The sequence below is a fragment of the Diadema setosum genome, chromosome 9 (assembly GCF_964275005.1).
Source record: "Diadema setosum chromosome 9, eeDiaSeto1, whole genome shotgun sequence".
NCBI classification, from domain to species: Eukaryota; Metazoa; Echinodermata; class Echinoidea; order Diadematoida; family Diadematidae; genus Diadema; species Diadema setosum.
In genome coordinates, this window is record NC_092693.1 from 36,525,226 (window position 1) to 36,549,641 (window position 24,416).

At 38.0% G+C, this 24,416-nt stretch overlaps 1 protein-coding gene across 1 annotated transcript in view; it reads left to right on the plus strand.

Moving 5' to 3' along the window:
- Positions 1 to 24,416, plus strand: part of LOC140233477 (uncharacterized) — an 84,333-nt gene that overhangs the window by 51,719 nt on the left and 8,198 nt on the right. The gene's annotated exons all lie outside the window — the stretch shown is intronic.

The following is a 24,416-nucleotide window of genomic DNA, read 5'->3' on the forward strand; positions in this document are numbered from 1 at the left end:
GCCTTTTCTTTTCGCTCGCTTTTCAGCCTCTGAGGACGGAATTCACGGCAACAGAAAATAAGTGTCTGGTAATATAGATTGTCCGGGCTCTCAGTTACATAAATGACCTGTTGATTCGTTGTTGTTCTACATCGATTTACAGACGTTTTGCACTTGTTAATTAGCCATTCACTTTGTATATTGCTGTTCCAAACGGTCTACCGAATTTATCCTTCATTATTGATTCTCAAAGTTATGAAAACGAGGTGTCAGAACTGTTTTTATTATGTCCGTCAAGTAAATCGTTACACATCTGTATTTTTTTTTCTAAAACGCAAACAGAAGGAAACTGACCATAGAAATGAATATATTTTATCAGTGGTAAATGAGCAAAGAAAATCGGACACTATCACGATAGAATCCCATTTTCTTTGCTCATTTTTCCGCTAATACATGTTTCCTCAAACGTTGAAACTAAATTGCGGCACCTCCTTTTCATACAAAACGCGACAAAATGATTTTTTTTTTTTTACCTCGCTTCGTGAGACAGGAGATCAGCTTTATTTCCTTCAGTTTCTACACGATGATGAACATCTTCCCGACTAAAAAAAAAGAAGAAGAAGTCAACAATGAAAAAAAAAAATAAGGCTGGTCGTAAAATGTTCTCCAAGTGAAATGATTTATCTCTTGGCTATAACTTCTTAGTTTATTAACTTAATATGACGTTGGAATTCGTTGTATTTTTGTTTTGAACGCGTTGAGTTGAAATTTATCTCGTTTTCTATTTAACAAAATGGTGTTGACGTTTATCTGATTTTTATCGTGTTACGATAATTATGCGATCAATCATTTTTTTATTATTATTATCTCATTGATCTCTGTTTCCGGGTGATGTTAATTTCGAAAGGTTTATTATTCCGAGGGTTCGTTATTCCGAAACACGCAAATTGCGAATACCGATAGTTATATTCCTCAGGTCGAAAGTGGAAAAGGCCTGCTTCATTCGAACACAATTTTAGTATGTGGCGTTTGTTATTCCGAAGGTCGATTGTCGTTTCGTTAGTCGTTTCGTTGGAGTTTCGTTATTCTAGATTAACAAACCTTCCCTTATTTTCCGGCTAATGAATAGCCGGAATAAGCGAACCTTTGAGATAACGCGCATTCGGAAAACCTTTGAAATAACGAACATTCGGAATAACGAACTGAAAGCGAAAAAAACAATACCCGGAGAAAGCGCTGGAAGCTAACGCCTTCGAACTTCTGATGCCGGGGCAACAGCTATCCAGGAGTGCACGTTCAAACGTTTTACGCCTTCGTCTCACCTTTGTCTGGCAAAGTAGTATTTATTTTTTCGTGTTTACCTCGCTTGGTGACACAGATCCGCTTTATTTCCTTCAGTTTCTACCACGATGATGAACATCTTCCCGACTAAAAAAAAAAAAAAGTCAACAATGAAAAAAAAAAAAATAAGGCTGGTCGTAAAAATATTAGCCAAGTGAAATGATTTATCACTTCGCTATAACTACGTAGTTTATTAACATAAAATGGCGGTGAAATTCGTTGTATTTTTGTTTTGAACACGTTGAGTTGAAATTTATCTCGTTTTCTTTTTTCAACAAATGGTGTTGACATTTATCTGATTTTTATCGTGTTACGATAATTATGCGATCAATCATTCTTTTTTTTTTATTATCTCATTGATCTCTGTTTCCGGATGATGTTAATTTCGAAAGGTTTATTATTCCGAGGGTTCGCTATTCCGAAACACGCAAATTGCGAATACCGATAGTTACATTCCTTAGGTCGAAAGTGGAAAAGGCTTGCTTCATTCGAACACAATTTTAGTATGTGGCGTTTGTTATTCCGAAGGTCGATTGTCGTTTCGTTAGTCGTTTCGTTGGAGTTTCGTTATTCTATATTAACAAACCTTCCCGTATTTTACGAACATTCGGAATAACGACCTGAAAGCGAAAAAACAATACCCGGAGAAACCGCTGAAAGCGAACGCCTTCGAACTTCTGACGCCGGGGCAGCATCTATCCAGGAGTGCACGTTCAAATGTTTGTGGCTTTTTCTTCTTCTTTTTTTTTTTTTTTTCGTTCGTCAGATTATTTTATAAAATCTTGTTTTATTTTGTTTGGTTTGGTTTTTGTTTTGCTATTAATTTGTGATGCCATGAACAGTTGCTGTCACTGTTCCTGTTACGGCCGAACTTGTACCCGTTATTTACTTATACACGTAAGTTTTTTTTTTTTTTACATTGTTTTTACTGTTCGAAATTTATTATTCAAATAGTAATTCTCTGTTGGTTCTGAATTCTATATTTTACTGATACTTCATCAATTTGTGTTTGTGTTACTTGGGATACTTACTTTTTTAGTGTCATGTAGATATTTGAAATTGCACATTTCGTATATTCTGATATTTTTTCCGCCTTGATATGAAAACGCTGTTTCATTTGGGTTGCGCCCATTCCAGCAACTGATGATTAGTTAGTGTAAACTGTAGTACTCTGTAATTATCTATTCAAATCCACTTCAAATAAAGTTAAGCATAGATGTCTTTGTTATTTTGTTTTGTTTTTTCTTGTTCTAATTATGTTAACCTCCCTAAAATCAGATATGAAGAAATGCAGAACTTTTGTAGTGCTGTGAATTTTATGAATGGGAATTTATACCTTCTTTACATTCAACCGTTTGATATGACTACAACGAAATTTAATTGTTTTTAACGTAATGTTCGTTAAGATATTATTCAGCTGTCAATAGAAATGTAGACGTAAACTATTATTGTAATAAATTTTTATATCTCTGTTCACTGTAGCTAATTTTATGGATATTTGCGATTATTAATGTACATCTAAAAGAATTGAAATGTTTCCGATTCAATTTACTTTTAATAGAAAAAAAAGTGGATTTACGTCATCATTAGCTTAGTGAGTCCTCATTTGCAGAATACAAATCAAAGTTTCCAAATATTATAGAGATTAAAAGTCCATGACTTTTCTTTCAAGTGTAATTAATTTTTCACTATTTTGCTTGGTCAGGTTAGATTTATCAAAATCGGGTTGATCCTAGGGTCGAGTACTCGTGCAGCGAGCCCAAAGTGGCAGTTTATTTTCGTTATTACTTTGCGTTATTAGAAAAAAAAAAAAAAAAAAAAAACGTTCATATTCTCACCGTTTCTCTTTCATTTATCTTCCAGGCTTTGGTGTCCACGTTCGAGACCCTCACTCGACATACTTACTGACACTGGCACAACCGTCTGCTACACTTTATGGCATGCGCAACAACAAGAATTCTACGCTTGTTTTTTTTTTTTTTTTTATGGACTTTTCAAAACAGAGAGGGGAACGTTCCGGCCAGCGGGTCTGTGAACAACGGAAACCAATAGAGCATACACACCCAATCTGATACAAATACTTTCAATTGTCGACACCTTTTGTTCAAAGCTATTTCGTGTAAATGATGTCATGAAAACAAGGACATGGGTGCAGCAGTTTTACAACTTTTATCGGAGTATTCTACTGGGTTTAGTATTATCATTATTACTATTCACTTGTTCTCAAACCCTGTGTCGCTGAAAGTCCCCGTCCTGGTTCAGAAAACCAAATTACCTTGGTGTCTTTCTGTTTTTTTTTTTTTTTTTTGTTTATTTGTTTTTTGGACAGACTGTATTTTTTTTTTTTGTGTGTGTGTGTGTGCATATTTTCTTCTGGTGAATGTCTGTTAATGTATGCACAGTATGTCTAAGTGGTCATTTTTAGAAGAAAACCAACTGTCCATTCTGGTAGTGGTGATGTATTATTTTTCTCCTCTAAGCTGAAAATGTGTGATAAACAACTTTTACCTATTTCTATTGACCACAATACAATTGTATCTATGTTTCCTGTCAGAGTCCTACATTTTCCGAGATGAAATAGTGAATATTTAGTTTCTATTATGTGTTTCGATTGTTTTGTCCCTAGTCAAGTAAGTCCTTTTCGAATTTGTAACCTTTCCACATTTTGCTAAGCCTATACATTAGAAATTCAAGAACAATTAGAATGGCTATACGAATCCTCATGCAGCTGAAAAGGCGTTGATAATATACCGCTTGAATCACTGAATACTCTTCGTATTGTTTTAGCTTTTTTGATATTCAATTGCTCTATGAAATTTTATTAAAAAAAAATTATGGCTAAAGTATTCATGTATACATCTCGTATGACAGCCTGCCGTACGCGTTTATTATTAAGTTCCATGCAATCCTTTGCGTTGTTAGATATGCTTATTGCAACTAGGCGTTTATCATCAGCAGACGGGTGAACATGAAATTACGGTCATGACTATATTCTGATATATTGCATTTTATACGTACCGGTAAATGTATATGTTACAACTGTAGCCCTATATAAAACGGGGACTACGTACTCTGGGATACCAAGTATTTTTCTTTAAGCTGATCATAAAGTTATGCACAACTTCCGAATGACAGAATTTGAAGTGGTTAATGTTTGAGGTTCTTCCCGACGTTTTGACAAAGTGAATGAGGCATAATCCTATGACTGCGTTATGAATGATTTTGTTTCAATGCTTATTTGTCACTCCTTCCATTTAACTGGTTTCTTTAGACAGTACTGATTTCAACTGACATCTGCATATTTCCAGCTTCCATGATATGATTAAGAGTAATTGAGAAATCATTATCGGTGTAACATGATAGATACATGTATTCGTAAAATCATATCTTTCTCTTTTCTAACAAGAGTAGGTCCTATACGGTCATGTACATCGACATTGTCGGTAAAGAGAAGAAAAAGAAGTATGTCGTTTTTATAATTTGATATTATTACACAGTGTAACTATGATATCATGTAATATGTATGATGATAATAAATGGTTACAGAGTGAACATTTTCAGTACGATGATATAATAGAATGTGCACTTATAATTAGTTTTCTCTGTTATTGTGATATGCATAACACCTCTTTCATAACATAAATTACAATCAGATTGTACTTACATGTATGATCATATTCAAATACTTTTTTTTTTTAAATTTGGATGAAAGTGTCCATATTTAAACTGAAACATATAAGTCAACATAAAGTGATGATAAAATAATGTACCTCGTATACATAATGATATTTTAAGCATTTCATTTAATCGCGCTGTGTATTCTACGTCACATTAGTACCAAAATGATGTTTTGACGAGTCGTCCCCAGGTACTGATAAACATCTAAGGATTCCTGGAAAGTCCAAAGCAGGGTAGCGACGTGAAAATGAATCATGGATGGTAGTGTTTATTATTATGTTGACAATTTTAGATTGGTCTAAACGTAACATTAGATATCACCTACGAATCTTGTATTGGTTCTTTATGCATTTCAGACGCATGCATTCTCGCTGTAATCATCAAAACGAAGTGAATTGATGCGTATATTTGGATTACAACCAAGACAAAGTGTGCATAAACATGAACAAACATGCTTCACTATAGTGCACGACGGATTCGGCCTATCTGTGCCTTGCGTGATTTCTAAGTTCCTAAGTTCCATTATGATTCTATCGGCCTATGTATGTTTTTTCCCCACTATTGTATATAACGATCGTGAAAAAATATATCGTATGACGTTAAATAAAAAAAAAACCAAAAACGTCTGCATTGAATAAACGTCCACTTGTGTTTAGATATGTGCGTGAAGCCCGTATATTCGCATCATAACCAGAAAAGGTAATAAAGAATGCATATATTTCCGTTGTAACCACCACAGTTTGAATGGATAATGTGAATAAATATGCTCATCATTGAGTGTGAAACACCTACGATGTCTAAAGTGTTCATGAAATCCATCACGATTATGTAGGCAAATATTACTATTAAGACGATCATGAAAGTTCTATTGTTTGCACGTTTTATAGGTTACAAACTGTATTCTGTTCGTCGAAGAACCACCCACTTTTGTTAGAACGTACGTTAAACGCATACATTCGCATTGTAACCATCAAAGGTATCGAATGAACGCGTATGCGTGATAAACACCAAAACGTGTGGATACACAATACCAATATGCTCAATAGAACTGACATCGCAGTTATAGTAACAGGGATGGGAAGTGTCTCTGATTCAGTAATAAATGAGTGAGGGATATTGCCAGCTATTTGAGTAAATTTGTAAACACTATAAAGCATTAGTTGCTAACCTTAATATAACACTTATACATGTACCAATGAAAATGGCTCTTATACGCACTGTATAGAAGGAAAAAAAAAGCAGCTCGCCATCGTTATGTAGTGGGAGATTTTGAAGCATTTTAAAGGCTCACATAATCCTAATAATCTTGTAAACATTAATGTGACCCTTTATACTCTCTACAGAATCATGAAAGATCTGTAGTACGCGTAATTGATTATCTACACATCGAATAACCGCCCTCTTCTGTTTAGATGTACGCAGAACGCGTACATTCGCATTATTTCCAGTAAAGGTATCGAATGCACCAATATGCTTATTAACCACCAAAACGTGTGAATTAACATACATTGTACTCGCCAGAAATTACATCGCAGTAGTACAGAAATGGGAAGTATCCCTAATATAGTAGTAAACGTGATTGAAAGATTATTGCCATCTATTAGAGTGAATTTGTCAACAATATAACGCATTATTTGCTAACTTCTATCAAAGGCCACAACATCTCCCTCCCTTCCTTTAACACACACAAGAACGTTCCGGTCCCTAAATAAGCTACCTCTAGAATAATTTTTGCTGAGCGAAATATGATTGTGTGAAGAATGATGCTCAGAATAGGCCACTGAAAGACATTAATGAGGCAATAATTTCTTGATAACATCTGTTTTTCTACCACTTTGAATGGAAACTGCCGGTGCAGAATCCTTTCGTAATGGAATATACACTTCAAAAAGCGGACATACGGCTTACAGCAGCAGAAGATATTGAATATAATCATATTTATGTCTCTTATAACCACTAGAAAGCCTGCTTGTGTTCTGATAAATATACATATACCAATGTGAATAAACCTGGTCAGCAGTGAATAATAGACCAAGTAGACCTCCCTGTACCTGGCTTGATGTCTTAAATGTTTACACTATTCATTGCGATATCATGAGCTTTTATAGTGTCTAAAAATCGTGAAAGATCTATAGTACGCACGATAGATTATTATTAAATTTTTGTGCATCGAATAACCGCCCTCTTGTGTTTAATGTATAGAACGCGTATGTTTGCAATATTGCAAGTAACGGTATCGAATGAACGCATGAATATGCGTAATAATCATCAAAACGTGTAGATACACATGCTCGATAGAAATGACATCGCCGAAGTAACAGGAATTTAAAGTGTCCCTGATCCAGTAATAAATGATTGAAATATATCTATTAGAGTGCATTATTGTCAACACTATAAAGCATTTTTGGTAACTAAAAACATATAGGCCACATACATCCCCCCCCCCCCTCTCCCGCCCCACCCTTAACACGGACAAGAGCGTTTCGGTCCCTATGTAGAATAAAATACACGTGCTTCTGGAATATTTTTTTTTGCTGAGCGAATTATGATTTTGTGGAGATTGATGCTAAGAATGGGCCATCCAGAAAAATGTGGCAATACTTCCTTGATGACATCTGTTTTTGTACCACTTTGAATTGGAAACTGCCGGCCAGAAACTTTTCGTAATGGAATACTCGTATATTCATTTCAAAAGGCAGACATTCGGTTTACAACAGCAAAAGACAATGAATAAAAAATGCGTTATGCTTCTCTTATAAAACCGCTAGAAAGCCTGTTTGTGTTCGAATGTATAATTATACTGATGTAAATAAACCTGGTCAACAGGGAATGATAGACCTACTGAACCTATCTGTATCTGGCTTGATATCTTAAATGTTTACATGATTCATTAGGATAATGTGAGCTTTTATAGTCTCTAGAAAATCGCGAAAGATTGTGCATCATAGATGATTGTGCATCAAAAAAAAAAAAATAATAATAATAACCGCCCTCTTGTGTCTAAATACATGTAAACACAGAACGTGTCGATTCGCATTATTGCAAGTAAAGGTATCAAACGAATGCATAAATATGCGTACAAATTTAGTAGTTACAACCACAACGTGTAGATACACATGATCAATAGAAATGACATCGCCGAAGTTACAGGAATGGAAAATGTCCCTGGATCAGTAATAAATGATTGAAATATAATTGCCATCTATTAGAGTGAATTTGTCAACACTAAAAACCATAATTTGGTAACTTGACTCATATAGGCCATAATTTTATTATATTTTGCTGGTGTAAAGGATTAGGGTTAGGGCTAGGGCTAGGGTTAGGGTTAGGATTAGAAAGATTAATGTGGCAAATCCCTTTTGTAATGGAATACTTGCATATTCATTTCAAAAGGCAGACATTCGGTGTGCAACAGCAAAAGACAATGAATAAATGCGTATATGCTTCTCTTATAAAACCGCTAGAAAGCCTGTTTGTGTTCGGATGTATATACATGTAAATAAACCTTGTCAACAGGAAATGATAGACCTGATCTGTATCTGGCTTGATGTCTTAAATGTTTACATGATTCATTTCATAATGTGAGCTTTTGTAGTCTCTAAAAAATCGCGAAACATCTATAGTACGCACGATAGATGATTAATTTTGTGCATAAAAAAAAAATAACCGCCCCCTTGTGTCTATACATGTAAACACAGAACGCGTCGATTCGCATTATCGCAAGTTAGTAAAGGTATGAACGCATTAATATGCGTAGCTACAATCACAACGTGTAGATACATTATGATCAATAGAAATGACATCGCCGAAGTTACAGAAATGGAAAATGTCCCTGGATCAGTAATAAATGACTGAAATATAATTGTCATCTATTAAAGTGAATTTGTCAACACTAAAAAGCATTTTATTTTGCTGTTGTTAAGGATTAGGGTTAGGGCTAGGGTTAGGGTTAGGGTTAGGGTTAGAAAGATATTAATGTGGCTAGTCCCTTTTCTAATGGAATACTTGCATATTCATTTCAAAAGGCAGACATTCGGTGTGCAACAGCAAAAGACAATGAATAAATGCGTATATGCTTCTCTTATAAAACCGCTAGAAAGCCTGTTTGTGTTCGGATGTATATACCGATGTTAATAAACCTGGTCAACAGGGAATGATAGACCTACTGGACCTATCTGTATCTGGCTTGACATCTTAAATGTTTACATGATTCATTAGCATAATGTGAGCTTTTGTAGTCTCTAAAAAATCGCGAAACATCTATAGTACGCACGATAGATGATTAATTTTGTGCATAAAAAAAATAACCGCCCTCTTGTGTCTATACATGTAAACACAGAACGCGTCGATTCGCATTATCGCAAGTTAGTAAAGGTATGAACGCATTAATATGCGTAGCTACAATCACAACGTGTAGATACACATGATCAATAGAAATGACATCGCCGAAGTTACAGAAATGGAAAATGTCCCTGGATCAGTAATAAATGACTGAAATATAATTGCCATCTATTAAAGTGAATTTGTCAACACTAAAAAGCATTTTATTTTGCTGTTGTAAAGGATTAGGGTTAGGGCTAGGGTTAGGGTTAGGGTTAGAAAGATATTAATGTGGCTAGTCCCTTTTCTAATGGAATACTTGCATATTCATTTCAAAAGGCAGACATTCGGTGTGCAACAGCAAAAGACAATGAATAAATGCGTATATGCTTCTCTTATAAAACCGCTAGAAAGCCTGTTTGTGTTCGGATGTAATAACCGATGTAAATAAACCTGGTCAACAGGGAATGATAGACCTACTGGACCTATCTGTATCTGGCTTGATGTCTTAAATGTTTACATGATTCATTAGGATAATGTTAGCTTTTATAGTCTCAAAAAATCGTAAAAGACCTTAGTACGCACAATAGATTATTTTGTGCACCAAAAAAAAAAAAACAAAAAAACCGCCCTCCTGAGTTTAAATACATGTATACGTAATAGAACGCGTAGATTCGCATTGTTGCAAGTAAAAGTATCGAATGAACGCATATGCGTAATAACCACCAAACGTGTAGGTACACATGCTCAATAGAAATGACATCGCCGAAGTAACAGGAATGGGAAGTGTCCCTGGGCGAGGCGGCAGGGGGGGGGGGGGGGGTTATGTGGCCTATATAGTTACCAAAAATGCTTTATAGTGTTGACTGTAATTCACTCTAAAGCATATACGCATTTATTATCTTTTGCTGTTAGGGTTAGGGTTAGGGCTAGGGTTAGGGTTAGAAAGAAATTAATGTGGCAGATCCCTTTTGTAATGGAAAACTTGCATAATAATTATTCATTTCAAAAGGCAGACATTCGGTGTGCAACAGCAAAAGGCAATGAATAAATGCGTGTATGCTTCTCTTATAAAACCGCTAGAAAGCCTGTTTGTGTTCGGATGTATATATACCGATGTAAATAAACCTGGTCAACAGGAAATGATAGACCTACTGGACCTATCTGTATCTGGCTTGATGTCTTAAATGTTTACATGATTCATTAGGATAATGTGAGCTTTTATAGTCTCTAAAAAATCGTGAAAGACCTTATACGCACGATAGATTATTTGTGCATCAAAAAACCGCCCTATTGTGTTTAAATACATGTATACGTATAGAACGCGTAGATTCGCATTATTGCAAGTAAAGGTATCGAATGAACGCATATATTTTTTATGCGTAATAACCACGAAACGACCAGTGTATATAGATACACATGCTCAATAGAAATGACATCGCCGAAGTAACAGGAACGGAAGTGTCCCTGATCATCAGTAAATGATTGAAAGATAATTACCAACTATTAGAGTGAATTTGTCAACATATATAATAAAGAATTATGTGGTAACTTATAGGCCACAACCACCTCCCCCAACCAGAAGGGTAAAAGAGGGAGAAATGAAATAAAAGTAAAAGAAGGACACGGTACGCTCAGCATTCACACCAGCATCATTATCATCACCATCACTCAGATCATGTTGTCCTTTTCCTATCAACATTAAGAAACACGACCACCATCATCACTCGAGATAAACGCCTTAGCAAAATCACGAAGTATCTGCAATTTTCCCCACAACCAACGACAACACAAACATTACAAAAGATAACATACAGCACATCGAAGCGGTTGGGATCAGCTTCCTACGAAATACTGCAGTGAAGCAGAGAAATTGCCGCTCCGAAAGTGCATGTACTGTGCGAGGCACTTGAAAGAAAATATAGAGGGAATGAACTAAGTAATATCAGACTGAAGTAATCGTAACAAACAAGGTCAGAAACGACAGAAATGAAAATAGAAATATAAGTAGGCCCTATAGCCGTAGTTCGCAGCACCGAACACTCCGCGAAAATAATGTACAGTGGAAACTCGGTACGTCGAGTCAACTGTCAATAAACGATCAAAGCAAAGAAGGAAGAGGAAATGAATTCATTGGGAACGGAAAAAATATTTTGATGTAAGTACTGTAAAACGAGGAATGTTCACGTGCATTTTAATTTCGCGAATTTCGCGAGCGCCAAGATTCGCGAAATTAAAATGCACGCGAAAGTTCTTGTCCACACTATATGCATTGAATGCCAGTGGCAGTTCGCAAAAATTTCATGCCACAAAAAAGGCCGTCAGCTCCAATTCGCGAAAAATTCATGCCGCGAATATATCATGTTTTACAGTATTCCTTGTATGTGAGATCTCCTTTAGTAGGCCTAGATCTATCGAGTTTCCACGATACACGGGAAAGGAATTTCGAACGCTTTTCAACTGCAGTGCACATCAGCACATGAACAGAAACTCACCTCTCACTTGCAGAGAAATATGAAGCAATAACATTGTCAATGTCACACAACACTATTTCTTACAATGGAGGCAAGGGAAAAGAGGGATGAAAAAACAGTTTCGTATGCATGCAATAGGGAGCTTCCTATTCGTATAAATGTAGGGTAGGAAAAGATAGGGAAGAAAGTTGAGAAAGTGATATTATGTTCAATCATGAGAGTATATCTTTGTTCTTTCTTGAATCTCTGGTGGCTCTAAAAAGAGCCGTTGTTTCAGGGGCCCAGCCTCGGCCTTGCCTGCACCCCGCCTGATGGTATAGAGCAAGACGCGTCTATATCAAGATGGTAGTCTGTGGCAAGTTGAATGTCCCTATCAGAGCTGTCGTTGAAAGGACCTCACAGGTTGTAGATAATGGTACGGAAGTCTTCGAGCTTCGAGGGCGGGGATTAATCTTCTTCACTCCTGTGGAGCCCGTTGACTCGTACTGCTTCAGAAATTAAAACAGATATCGCTTGCCGGCTCCCAGTGATACCTCCTCCGCTATTTTTTTCTTGTATAGAAGACTGCATGATGACTCTCTGGCTCGCGTGGCGGGAGGTGCTAGGCATGCGCCCCGTCCTTCTTCTCATATCGGCTTGCAATGTAATAGCAGTGTAAAGCAAATTGTGAATCATGTATTATCATGAAAGAGAACTACGCGAAATGTAACAATAACAACTAAAGTAAGTAAACAGAGGAACTTTAAGTCCCCAGTACTGGAAAAGGAAAAATTTGAAAGCATGATTTGCAGTTCTATCCCCATTGAATTTTCATTAGGTGTTTACACAGAATGTGGTTATTACCGCTCACATTTCGAGTAAATAATTTCCTTTATTAAATTTCCTTTTCCAGTTTCGGTCCCTTATATGGTTATTTGAGACTAATTTGTGTCCGGGACCTTCTGTGAAATTGATTGGGAAAATTATCGAACAAAACACCTGTAAACAAAATTTTCCCTTCAAGTTCACAGAAAAGCTTAACGCTGCTCTCTTCAGCTGGGAAACACAAACTGCGTTGTCTCAACAAAACTGTAAAAACTGGTAGTGATTTAGTACGAATTGCAATATAAAGCAAACTATGGACCATACATTATCATAAAGAGAAAAACTACGCGAAATGTAACAGTAACAACTAAAGTAAGTAAACAGAGGAACTTTAAGTCCCCAGTACTGGAAAAGGAAAAATTCGAAAGCATGATTTGCAGTTCTGTCCCCATTCAATTTTGATTAGGTGTTTACACAGAATGTGGTTGTTATAACCGCTCAAATTTCAAGTAACGAATTTCCTTTCTTAAATTTCCTTTTCCAGTTTCGGTCCCTTATAGGGTTATTTGAGACCAATTTGTGTCCGGGACCTTCTGTGAAATTGATTGGGAAAATTATTGAATAAAACACCTGTAAACAAAATGTTCCCTTCAAGTTCACAGAAAAGCTTTACGCTGCTCTCTTCAGCTGGGAAACACAAACTGCGTTGTCTCAACAAAACTGTAAAAACCTGGTAGTGATTAGTACGAACAACAATGTAAAGCAAACTGGGAACCATCCATTATGAAAGAATTGAAGTATACGCGAAGACAACTTTGTAAGAACTAAAAGAAAAGCTCCGAAAAAAAATGTATCAAAGTTACAGCTATGATAAACAAATCAATGACATTTTGCAAAACAGTCAGATAGTAACATCGGAGTATGAACTATTGTCTTTTTAATCTTTTACTAATTACTCTAAAAAGTGACTAATATGCATATCTGACAGGCAATTTTCACGTAATTTAGAAAGATACAAATTGTATGTATATCTTTGTAAATGAATGTCAACAGCTTAGAACAGGGCTGCCAACTCTCACTCATTGAGAGTGAGACTCACTCATTTTGGTCCTTTCTCACTCTAAAACTTTATTTCATTTGCATGCATTTCTATTGATCTCACTCATTTTGACTCCGAAATTATAGCACTGGCCTATGGGAGTCTCACTCTCAACTAGTGTAGTGTTGAAGAAAATTAACTCTGAACCAAACACCTTAAGGCAGTATAGGCCCTACAGTCTGTATTGTTACTGATTTTTTTTGGGATCTATTTATAGCTTGATAATTGTCGTAATGGGGTGTCGGTTACAATGCAGTCTTGGACACCTACGTACTATTAGTATACTTGTACTAGTATGTAGTAGACCTACTGTTGTTCTTGTACAATCCTACCGACATAGCCTACACGCTATCTCTGTACAAAGTAACTGTTGCACTCGTGGATCTCCTGGGTGCCTACACAGCAGTAGTATACTGCCACACAGTACCGTACCGCGAGCTGCCCGTGTTTAGCAGCTGTTTTCATGCAGCATGCAGCAACAGCATGCTCATCTCATCGTGTGTGTGTGTGGGGGGGGGGGGGGGAGCCAGTGTGTACCATTGGTGTGTACCAAAGAGGTTCTATATTACATACACCGTATGTACGGTAGGCGTGATAGGTAGCGCGCACACCTACAAGGTACCACAACAGAGTCTCCTACCATTACCATGTACACATACCCTTGTTATATCAAAGAGGCAAAATGCCCAGTGTGCTGCATGCCGAATGAACGCAGTGTGTGTGTGTGTGTGTGTGTGTGTGTGTGTGTCTGTGTGTTAGATACACAGTACAGTAGAGATTTGGTGCGTAAAGTCTGCGGCTCATCTGTGCTCATCCAGCTAGCTTAGAGGTCAACGCACAACTAGTATAATAAAGATCGTAATATAGGATCTTCGATGTCACGCACGTCAATGATCCACGTGTTATAAGTTCACTACATCTTTATTAACGTTAGATAGAGTCTATAGACCATACATGTATAATCATAGCTAGACAGTAGGTTTGTATCAGGTCCAGTCTGCTGTAATGCGTACTTATAGTTTCTATTTAGATCTAGATCTCGATCCGATGGAATCCCCCAAATTATTTGCTTATTTTTCCACTAATGACCTATTCAGAACTTTACCGAATTTCTAATGTACCGTACTACGTTCACTATTTGTGTCATATCGATAAAAAAAAAAAAGCCTGCTGAGCAGGTGTTTCATTTTATCCTTTTTCATTTCCTTCCTGTCGGTTTCTTCTTTGACCCTGGATGGAAAAAAAAAATGCCACATCTTGCCATGGAAAGACAACCACCAGGGCTGCCAACATTGGAAACTAGTTGAGAGTGAGACTCCCATAGGCCAGTGCTATAATTTAGGAGTCAAAATGAGTGAGATCAGTAGAAATGCATGCAAATGAAATAAAGTTTTAGAGTGAGAAAGGACCAAAATGAGTGAGAGTTGGCAGCCCTACACATGCCATCGTGAAATATTACATGAAATTAAGAAAAAATAGGTGAACAATGAAAATTCGTTTGTAAAATCATAAATCAAAGGTGAATTCTTATGAAGCAACTAAGATGTACAACAGCTTTGATAATGAAGCAAGTGAAATCTGAAAACTATTATGTCAACAATTGATATTGATAAGGAATTCTGACAAAAACTTACTCATTTCATAATGTTCGTATTTGCCTCTTTTTTTATGGGTAAGAGTATAAAATCATAAACGCCACCGATAAAATGACAGCCAGAATTACAGTCTAATAGGGGCTGTAGGTAGTAGGCCTACAACTCCGTAACAGCTGATTACTTAAATGCATCTTATCCATGGGTAACTGCAAGAAGGCGCATGGAATTTAGACTTGAATCAAGAACTGTACATATTATTTTTTTTTTATTTGAAACAAGTTTTCTTAGACTGAAAAAAAAATATTTTGTATTACGCTTTAAAATATATAGTAAATATATGAAGTAGTTTTATTTGTTATCTTATATAGAATAAGAATTATTGTACAAATTCAAAATACCAGAAGGGCTTTAATAAAGGCAAATTTCGCCCCAAGAATCTGCAGCACACCGTAGGCTTATCAGGGCCCCATTTCATAAAAAGTTTATATGATAACAACTCTTGCTGGAATGTCAATTGTCATGGTAACAACAAGAGTGCAGCTTCCTGATTGGCCATTATGAAAACTTTCCCCCAATTTCGGACACAAGCCTTCCGAGCAACAACGTGTGTGCACGTTCAGGTCACCGGGTCACGTTGTTTACTCATCTCACGCTTGAACGGAGATAGCAAAGAGACGGGGCGTTTCCATTATCAAAATAGGGGTTCGCTGCATTGCATGGAGGCATTTGATGAAGCATAATTTCTGCGGACACACTGTTACAAGCTACAAAAATCCTTGCATCTGATTGCCTGAGAGTAAATTTGTCTGACAGCTTTGTCGGACAAAAATGCTTCCTGAAATGCCTCAGGATTACATAGACAGCCACAGCTCGAGTATGAAAGCAGGGACTCCCCACCTACCTGATGGAAGCCAGTATACGTACAGTACTGTAATTAACCATACGCAAATTTGTACATGTGGGACTCATTGCAACGAACCGATCGTTCATTGTTTGGCTGCCGAAGGACCTCATTCATTACCTCATTTTCTGGCTATGTAGACATTTTTTCATGAAATTATGTACGCTTCCACCAATCTTAAAGCATACTTGATCATTTTAACCACCTTCATGGCCGTTGTAAAAAAATTTTTTCGGACAAAACAGGAGGATTCCTCTTTAAAATACCTTGGGAAAGATCACCGTTGTCACATTCGGGCTTCTCGCGTGAGTGACAATGGACTGTACGTACGTACAATACCACGTACATCCGGTCATCTCCCTTTGCGATGAATAGTATCGCCCATTACGTCATCGCTAGGTTTTCTACTTTTGAGACAGTTTTTCCAATTGATCAGTAGTTTTAGCCTAAGAAAGCAGCGGAGTTAAATAACCAATAGCAATGAGTTTTATATAGTCATGTAGATTACAGCCTGCTCTATCCAAAACACTTCGCCCCAAGTTGATACGATATATGGTTCTGATTTGATCGATGTTGAAAACCAGCGAGTACGTACGAAATCGTGGAAATTTCTTCATTTTCCATAGACTTTTTACAAAAAGTGAACATGCTTAGCCAAATTAAAACTTGAAAAGCAGCGAAGATAAATACTCTCTGGAAAAGATCATAACATGAAAAGAAAGTAAATTTTGTCTTCTTTTCAAATCGCTTCGCCCCCTTCCGTGCCATCAACAAGAAATATGACATATTTCAACATATAGCATCGAGATACGTTTTTTGATGCGAGAAATTACACGTTATAGCTAATCCGCGCGTGTGCGCACCGCTCGCGCAATCCTTATGTCCACGAAGTTTCACAATGTGTTGCTATGGGAAGTTGCCATTCCAGCAAGAGTTGACATCCTAACATCTTCTATGAAACGGGGCCCTGGTTGAAAGTTTGAAAGTTTGAAAGTTTATTTGGTGCATTCCTAACGTTGCCAAAATCAAGTGCGTACTCGCGTAAAAGTTCAGAAGTTCGCGTAATACGCGCTGTAGAAAATGTATAGGGTTGGACCTACTACTAATCGACCGCCTAATGTTCATTTGCTTGATAAGAATATTTAACACTGAAATTCACGTAAAAAACTTGACCTACGTGATTGAGAAAATCCAGCTCTATCAAATGCCGTTGTTCCCTTTTCGATTCGAAGTTTCAGTGCAAAAATATCGCCGACGAACTTGCGTGGCCTCGTTTCAGCTCCCCGCGGTAAATCGCGTTTTTAGGATCGACCGCTGATTTTGCATTGACAATGCACGTAAACCGAGTTGTATTGAACACCGTGTTGTACGAAGCTTTTTAGAAGCCTTTTAGAAACTTCCATAGACATTACATTGTGCTGTCATTACGATTCGGTGAAAATATTCATTCGAAATTTTGTCCTTGATTAAAACCATTAATGAACAGTGAATTATCGCGTTTTCCCACAAGGCCAAAAAAAAAAAAAAAATGTTGTATTGGCGTAACCCGCCCGACCCTAAAAATTCCGCCGACCCTATGTTTTTTTATTATTTTTTTTTTGCTATCGATATCAAGTATCTTGTTGACTGCGATCGTGATCGCAAAAAACCCGGAAGTGGAAACGGCTCTGGGGATATCGGATGTACGAAGGAGAGATCTCGCTAGCGCCTCGCATAGCCTCGCTTGATCAGTACGTCATCTGTTTCCAACACGGACGCGTACTCTATCAAGATTTATACAGTGTATACTTGGCATTTAGACTGCAATGTATTGTGCACAGTTTTGCCATAGGTTTCTTGTGTGGAGAACTTACACGAATCTGTATATGTGGGACTGTAATAGAGATCGCCGTGTGCGATGAAAAGATCGTACATATGGGTCAATTTGCATCTATCTTATCTAAGTCAAAATAGTACAATATGAAGTGAAAACATTCAGAATGGGGATTTCAACATCTTTAAATTCTGTGAAGGGGTATAATTTGAGTAATATCGGCCTCATAAATGATTTGTAGAATAGATGAACACAGCACATACGGTGCAGCAGTTGTAACTGTTAACTGAGCACGAGTTTTACACGTAAAATGCAGGTAGCAAAAAAAAAAAAAAAAAATCCGCCCGACCGACCCTATTTGAAAATCTCATGTTACGCCAATACAACCTTTTTTTTTTTTGCCTAATCTACATTCAAAGCCAATCCATTTTTATGTGCTTTGCGCGCAGAGAAGTGCGTACTCAGTGTTCAGTGCGCGAATTATGCAGCTGTCATTTGTATGACGCACCTCTTGACCCCCGGGAAATGTGCGTCATGGTCGCGTCAAGTACCACCAATTTGATGACGCGTGGTGCCGTCACGGGAGCAAAATGTCCGTCACAATACTGACCCATTATGTGCGTCATAGTCGGTCATTTAACCAGAGTGTGTCAAAAGGTTCGTTAATGGGACCGTCATGGTATAATTTTGCGAGGCTTCTTGCATGGGGCATGGTATCCCTCCGTAACATCTAAAACAAACTCGCGATCGCGAGTCGGCCGAATTCACCGGCTCCTGGAAACGCGAAAATGACACAATTTTCAATCAGTTTTATTATAACATACTGATACTCACTTCATTCTCGTATGTCTTCTTTTTCTATCTGATGTCAGACTAAAGGTCTTTTCAGAAAGTTTGAGTACAAATTTGCTCCAAAACCACACTACCAAACACGATTTGTGATTAAAATCATCACATACAGCCCGCGGCATCGCGAAGCTCGCTATCCTTCAATCGCATTCACTGTAGTGTAGCATCGACCGTCGACCGTGGAACATGCAGCAAAACCACGTGCGTGATGTCGACCATGTGGTACATGTATACATACAGTACACGCGTACATACGTATACAGAAGGCGAGGCATATGGCAGAGGCCAGGCCCCAAAACACATACAAACGATTATGGAACTAACATTACTGAGAGTCTATTAAAACCTGCATTAACTTAAAATAGTAAATTCTATTTAAACACTAGCCATATAAACCATGTACCTAACTTGGGTTTAATAAGGTTCGTGTTTAAATAGGCAGGGGCTTCAATCAAGCTGTTTTCGAATCGGGGAAGGGGAGGCGGGAGGTTACGGAAAAAATTACTGTGGCCAGGCCGTAGTTTCGCGAAACTAGATAGTTTGCCATAGCAACGTGTATATCAAAACACGCGTTTCTATGGGATGTCCATGAACTAGGGAACGGTTTAGAGAAATTCGAAGTCATTCGAGGTTGAAGTGGTTTTTTCCTACGCATTTTTTTTTTTTTTTTGTTCATATCTAAAAAATTCGATTTCTTAATTTTTTTCAACTGGTATTTGGGAGTCTTGTAATATATTTAAAATGTTGATAGAAATTTCTGAATATATTCAGAAAGTACGCCTAGGCGCCTACTGTTTGGATAAACGATAAACATGCAGTCTACGTTCGATACGAAGAAATCATTACGTCTTTCACGAGGAAAAACATACAAAACAAACAAAAAACACCTACGAACGAATGTTGATAGCCAAAACTTTGATAAGTAATAAGCAGTTATCATGAGCGTGAACTGAAATTAATTGTCATGATTTTGTTGTCTAACCAGGTGATGACTGCATCTCATTGAACCTACTCGTAGTGAATTTCTCTGGGCATACGAGACCTTTTAAGTATTTCTGGCTCAGTTGCATTTTTAATTGACTGATTAATCGATCTTTTTTTTTTATTGTTCAGGGAACATAAGATATTCGATCAAGTACATTATATTCGACTGTTTGATGTTTCCTACTATGCGCCAAAAGAAAGGCTATAGAATCACGATATCTTTGCAATGATTCCTTTAATTCAACTAATGAGCTGGTTCTTCGATCGATATTTCCATGATATTTACACGCTGTTTATTCCAGTGCGCGCATTCTTCCGTCTGGCACGCACCTGGGTGTGGCACCTGCTTTTGTGGAAATTTCCACAAGGGGAGAGGGGTGGGGTGTCAAGTTTCTTCGAGCCGAAGAGACTGCATGTAAAACAATCTCTTCGCTCTAATTTATTGTCATTCGTGCTTTCCCCTTATTCTTTGCTGATATTGAACATTTAGATTTAACTTTACGAAGGTTGGTAGCACGTGGTTCTATTTTGTTGTGAGGTGTATGTAATTTCTTTTTTTTTATCATTCTTGGAAAGGAAAAGAAGAGTAAGGGGGAAAGAAGAATAAGAGGGAAAGTAAAATGGAACGAACGGCACGTACGCTCAGCATTCACAGTAAGCCGTCTTTTTACACCAGCATAGTATCATCACCATCAGACATCACTCAGACCATTTTAGCCTTTTCCTATCAACATTAAGAAAAATAAATAACAAATACAAAGTATCAACACCTCCCAACAACACAAATATTTAGAAAAGACAACACACGGCACACTACAGCGGCTGGTATCAAACTTCGTCGCTTCGATTCGAAAAAGTATTGCAGCAAAGCGGAGAAATCGCCGTTACGAAAATAGCAGTGCGAGACACTTGAAAGAATTACGTCAAATACTTCAAAGTATAAAGGGAACGGATAAAGTGATATAAAATGGAAGAAATCGTACCAAACGATGTGTGAGAAACGACAGTGAAAAACGTTAAGTTTAGTAGTAGGCTTAGGCCCTAGCAACAGTTTACAGCACCGAAAGCTACGCGAAAATAAGGTGAAAATAAATACACATTGGAAACTCGGTATTGCGACAAGATCCTTAGGATCAAGTCAATAAACGATACAAAACAAAGGAAATCAATTCATTTTGACCGGAAAATAGTTTGTTATAAGTATTCTGTTGTATGAGATCTCCTTTGATAGGCCGAGAAATACATCGAGCTTCCACGATACTCGGGAAAGACAGTTCGAACGCTTTTCACCTGCACATACTGCAGTGCACATCAATACACGAACAGAAACTCACCTCTTCCTTGCAGAAAAATGATGCAATAACGTTACAAAAAACACACACAACACTCTAAAAATCATTTCATACTTGGGAGGCAAGGGACAAGCGGATGAAGAAGAAGAGAAAAAGAAGCAGACATTGCACAACGGAACGCTTCTACCCCGATTCGAATCGAAACAGGGTACTGTCGTGGCAGCTGGCTACAGTGTGCAGCTAAGCTACTACACTAACGCTCCCCAGCCGCCCACAGCATGGGGATACAGTACCACGGCGATCGAAGTAAACATCCAGGGTCCGTAGGCGACAGGGATTCACGCGGGCGAAGTTCCGTTCGGTGTACACAGTTCGCAGGCAGCGAATTGCGTGAGCGCACACAGAGCTCTGCAGCATTCCAGTCTGGCACGTACTGCGAATAACATGTGCGTCAAGGGTCAGTCATTTTCACGAAGAGGTGCGTCACCATTTTGACTGGTTAATGCGTCAATGTCTCATAGAGGTGGGTCACTTTTTGTGACGGAGGGTACGTCATGGTACCTAAAAGGTATGACGCACATTGGTACTTTGACGCACCTATCCCGGGGGTCAAGAGGTGCGTCATACAAATGACAGCTGCATTATACGCGGTCGGTTTCAAGAAGGGTGGTCGATACTACTACTTAGTAGGCAAAGTCCGCCATTACTAAGTGGTACGGTACAATGGCGGGCTCGCGTTTTTTTTTTTTTTTTTTTTGTTTGTTTGTTTGTTTGTTTTGTTTTTTTTAGACGGCACAGATTGGGGCATGGCGCGTATTAAACCTATGGGAAACACGTTGGATTAGGGTTAGGGTTTTAGGGTTAGGGTTAGGTTTAGGGTTAGGGTCCCCAATCTGTGCCGTCTAAAAGAAGACATGAAATCACCGACTCCATTGTCCGCCCATTAGTGGTGGGGAGGAGAAAAATCTCTTTGATAGCTACACAAGCTAGCAGCTGCGTGTTAGCTGCTCGCGCTCCACTGTTCTTCAGTACACACTACTGTTGTATGGGTACGGGTAGCTAGTTCACCGATCACATTCCTTTTCTCGTGCGAGGAAAAATGAAAGTATAGAATTTCTTCTCAAAACTCGGGCAAACATGAACTTGGAATATACTCATTACATTAAAGCGTCAATACCATTTCAGTGGAGTTTGATTTCGCCATTGTTTGTTTTAGCTCTTGAATGACCGTACGACTTCGTACAACGTATGTCCAATTTGTTTGTGCCTTGGTACCAAGTCACGTGCTGCGCCGCGCGGTGCGTGGTCTATGTTTCGTCGACGATCTGACGACCGCCGGCCGATCGACCCGGCCGGCCCACGCCCCCGCCGAAGAACCGTACAGTACAGTACACACACACACCATCGCGATCGAAGTTTTAGTGATAGCGAAAACACGCGCGGAGCAGACATGGATTACAGTACAGGGTGAATGAGTAGTTAAACGTGCCTGTACCAAATGTATCACGATTGAATGTCAAATCTTTTTCTGTGTCTAGCTGCAAATTCGACCTAGGTTATCTAAGCATATGAGATTATGATGCATCATAAAATAGATTAGCCGTAGCATGAACTTGCTTATATGAGAGTTAGTTGACAACGTTGCAAAATAAAAACCCCGTCATTGAATGGAATGTCCCAGAGCCCATTTCGGGCAAGGGCCTAGGGCTAGAGGTGCGCTGGAGAACGATGTGGACGCTTCGATTTGCGTGTGGTTAAGATATGTAAACAAATGGGTTGGAATAAAAAGGATTACAAGCCTGTGAATAACATTTTTGTTTCACTGCTGCGCAAGCGTTGCATGTCAATAATACAGTTCATAAAACAACAATCACAGCTTTAGTCTCCTGCATTTGTCGAAAGGTTCGATGATGAAACTGGCTGTGGTGAAGAAGAATGCACTCTACCGCGATTTACCGTATCCAAATTATTTTATTTTTTTTATATTACGCGGTTGTATGCTTTCTGAACGATAAGAATTTAAACAAAATACATGTAGGTCACCTTACACAAACAACAAAAAGAATTACCAACCCCCATGGAATGAAAGGAACATCAACATGAAGAACAAGTACCGATATGTATGCCATAAAAATGAAATTCAAGCTAAAGAAATTCAGCACCGACAGGCAGAAATGAGCAAGTCAGCGCCGTAAAAACGTGTTTATTCATTACGTTTTTGTGATTTAACGCGGTTGTATGCGTTCGGAACGTTACGAATTAAAACAAAATAGGTCACCTCACACAAAAACAAACAAAAAAAAAACAAACAAACAAACACCAACCCCCAAGGAATATAAGAGACATCAACATGAAGAACAAGCATGCCATAAAAATGAAAATCAAGCTAAAGAAATTCAGCACCGACAGGCAGAAATGAGCAAGTCAGCGCAGTGAAAACGTGTTTATTCATTACGTGTTTGTGATTTAACGCGGTTGTATGCGTTCGGAACGTTGCGAATTAAAACAAAATAGGTCACCTCACACAAAAACAAACAAACAAAAAAACAAACAAACACCAACCCCCAAGGAATGAAAGAGACATCAACATGAAGAACAAGCATGCCATAAAAATGAAACTCAAGCTAAAGAAATTCAGCACCGATAGGCAAAAGAAGGGCAAGTCAGCGCCGTGAAAACGTGTTTGTTCGTTACGGTTTTGTGTGATTTAACGCGGTTGTATGCAACGATAAGAATTAAAACAAAATAGGCCACCTCACACACAAAAAACAACAACAAACACCAACCCCCAAGGAATGAAAGAGACATCAACATGAAGAACAAGCATGCCATAAAAATGAAACTAAAGCTGAAGAAATTCAGCACCGACAGGCAAAAATGACTCTGAGCAAGGCAGCGCCGTTTAAACGTGTTTATTCATTACGTTTTTGTGATTTAACGCGGTTGTATGCGTTCGGAACGAGAAGAATTAAAACAAAATGGGTCACCTCAAACGGAAAAAAAAAAAACACCAACCCCCAAGGAATGAAAGAGACATCAACATGAAGAACAAGTATGCCATAAAAATGAAACTCAAGCTAAAGAAATTCAGCACCGATAGGCAAAAGAAGGGCAAGTCAGCGCCGTGAAAACGTGTTTGTTCGTTACGTTTTTTGTGACTTAACGCGGTTGTATGCGTTCGTAACGATAAGAATTAAAACAAAATAGGTCACCTCACACAAAAAAAAAGAAAGAAAAAAAATCGCCAACCCCCAAGGAATGAAAGAGACATCAACATGAAGAACAAG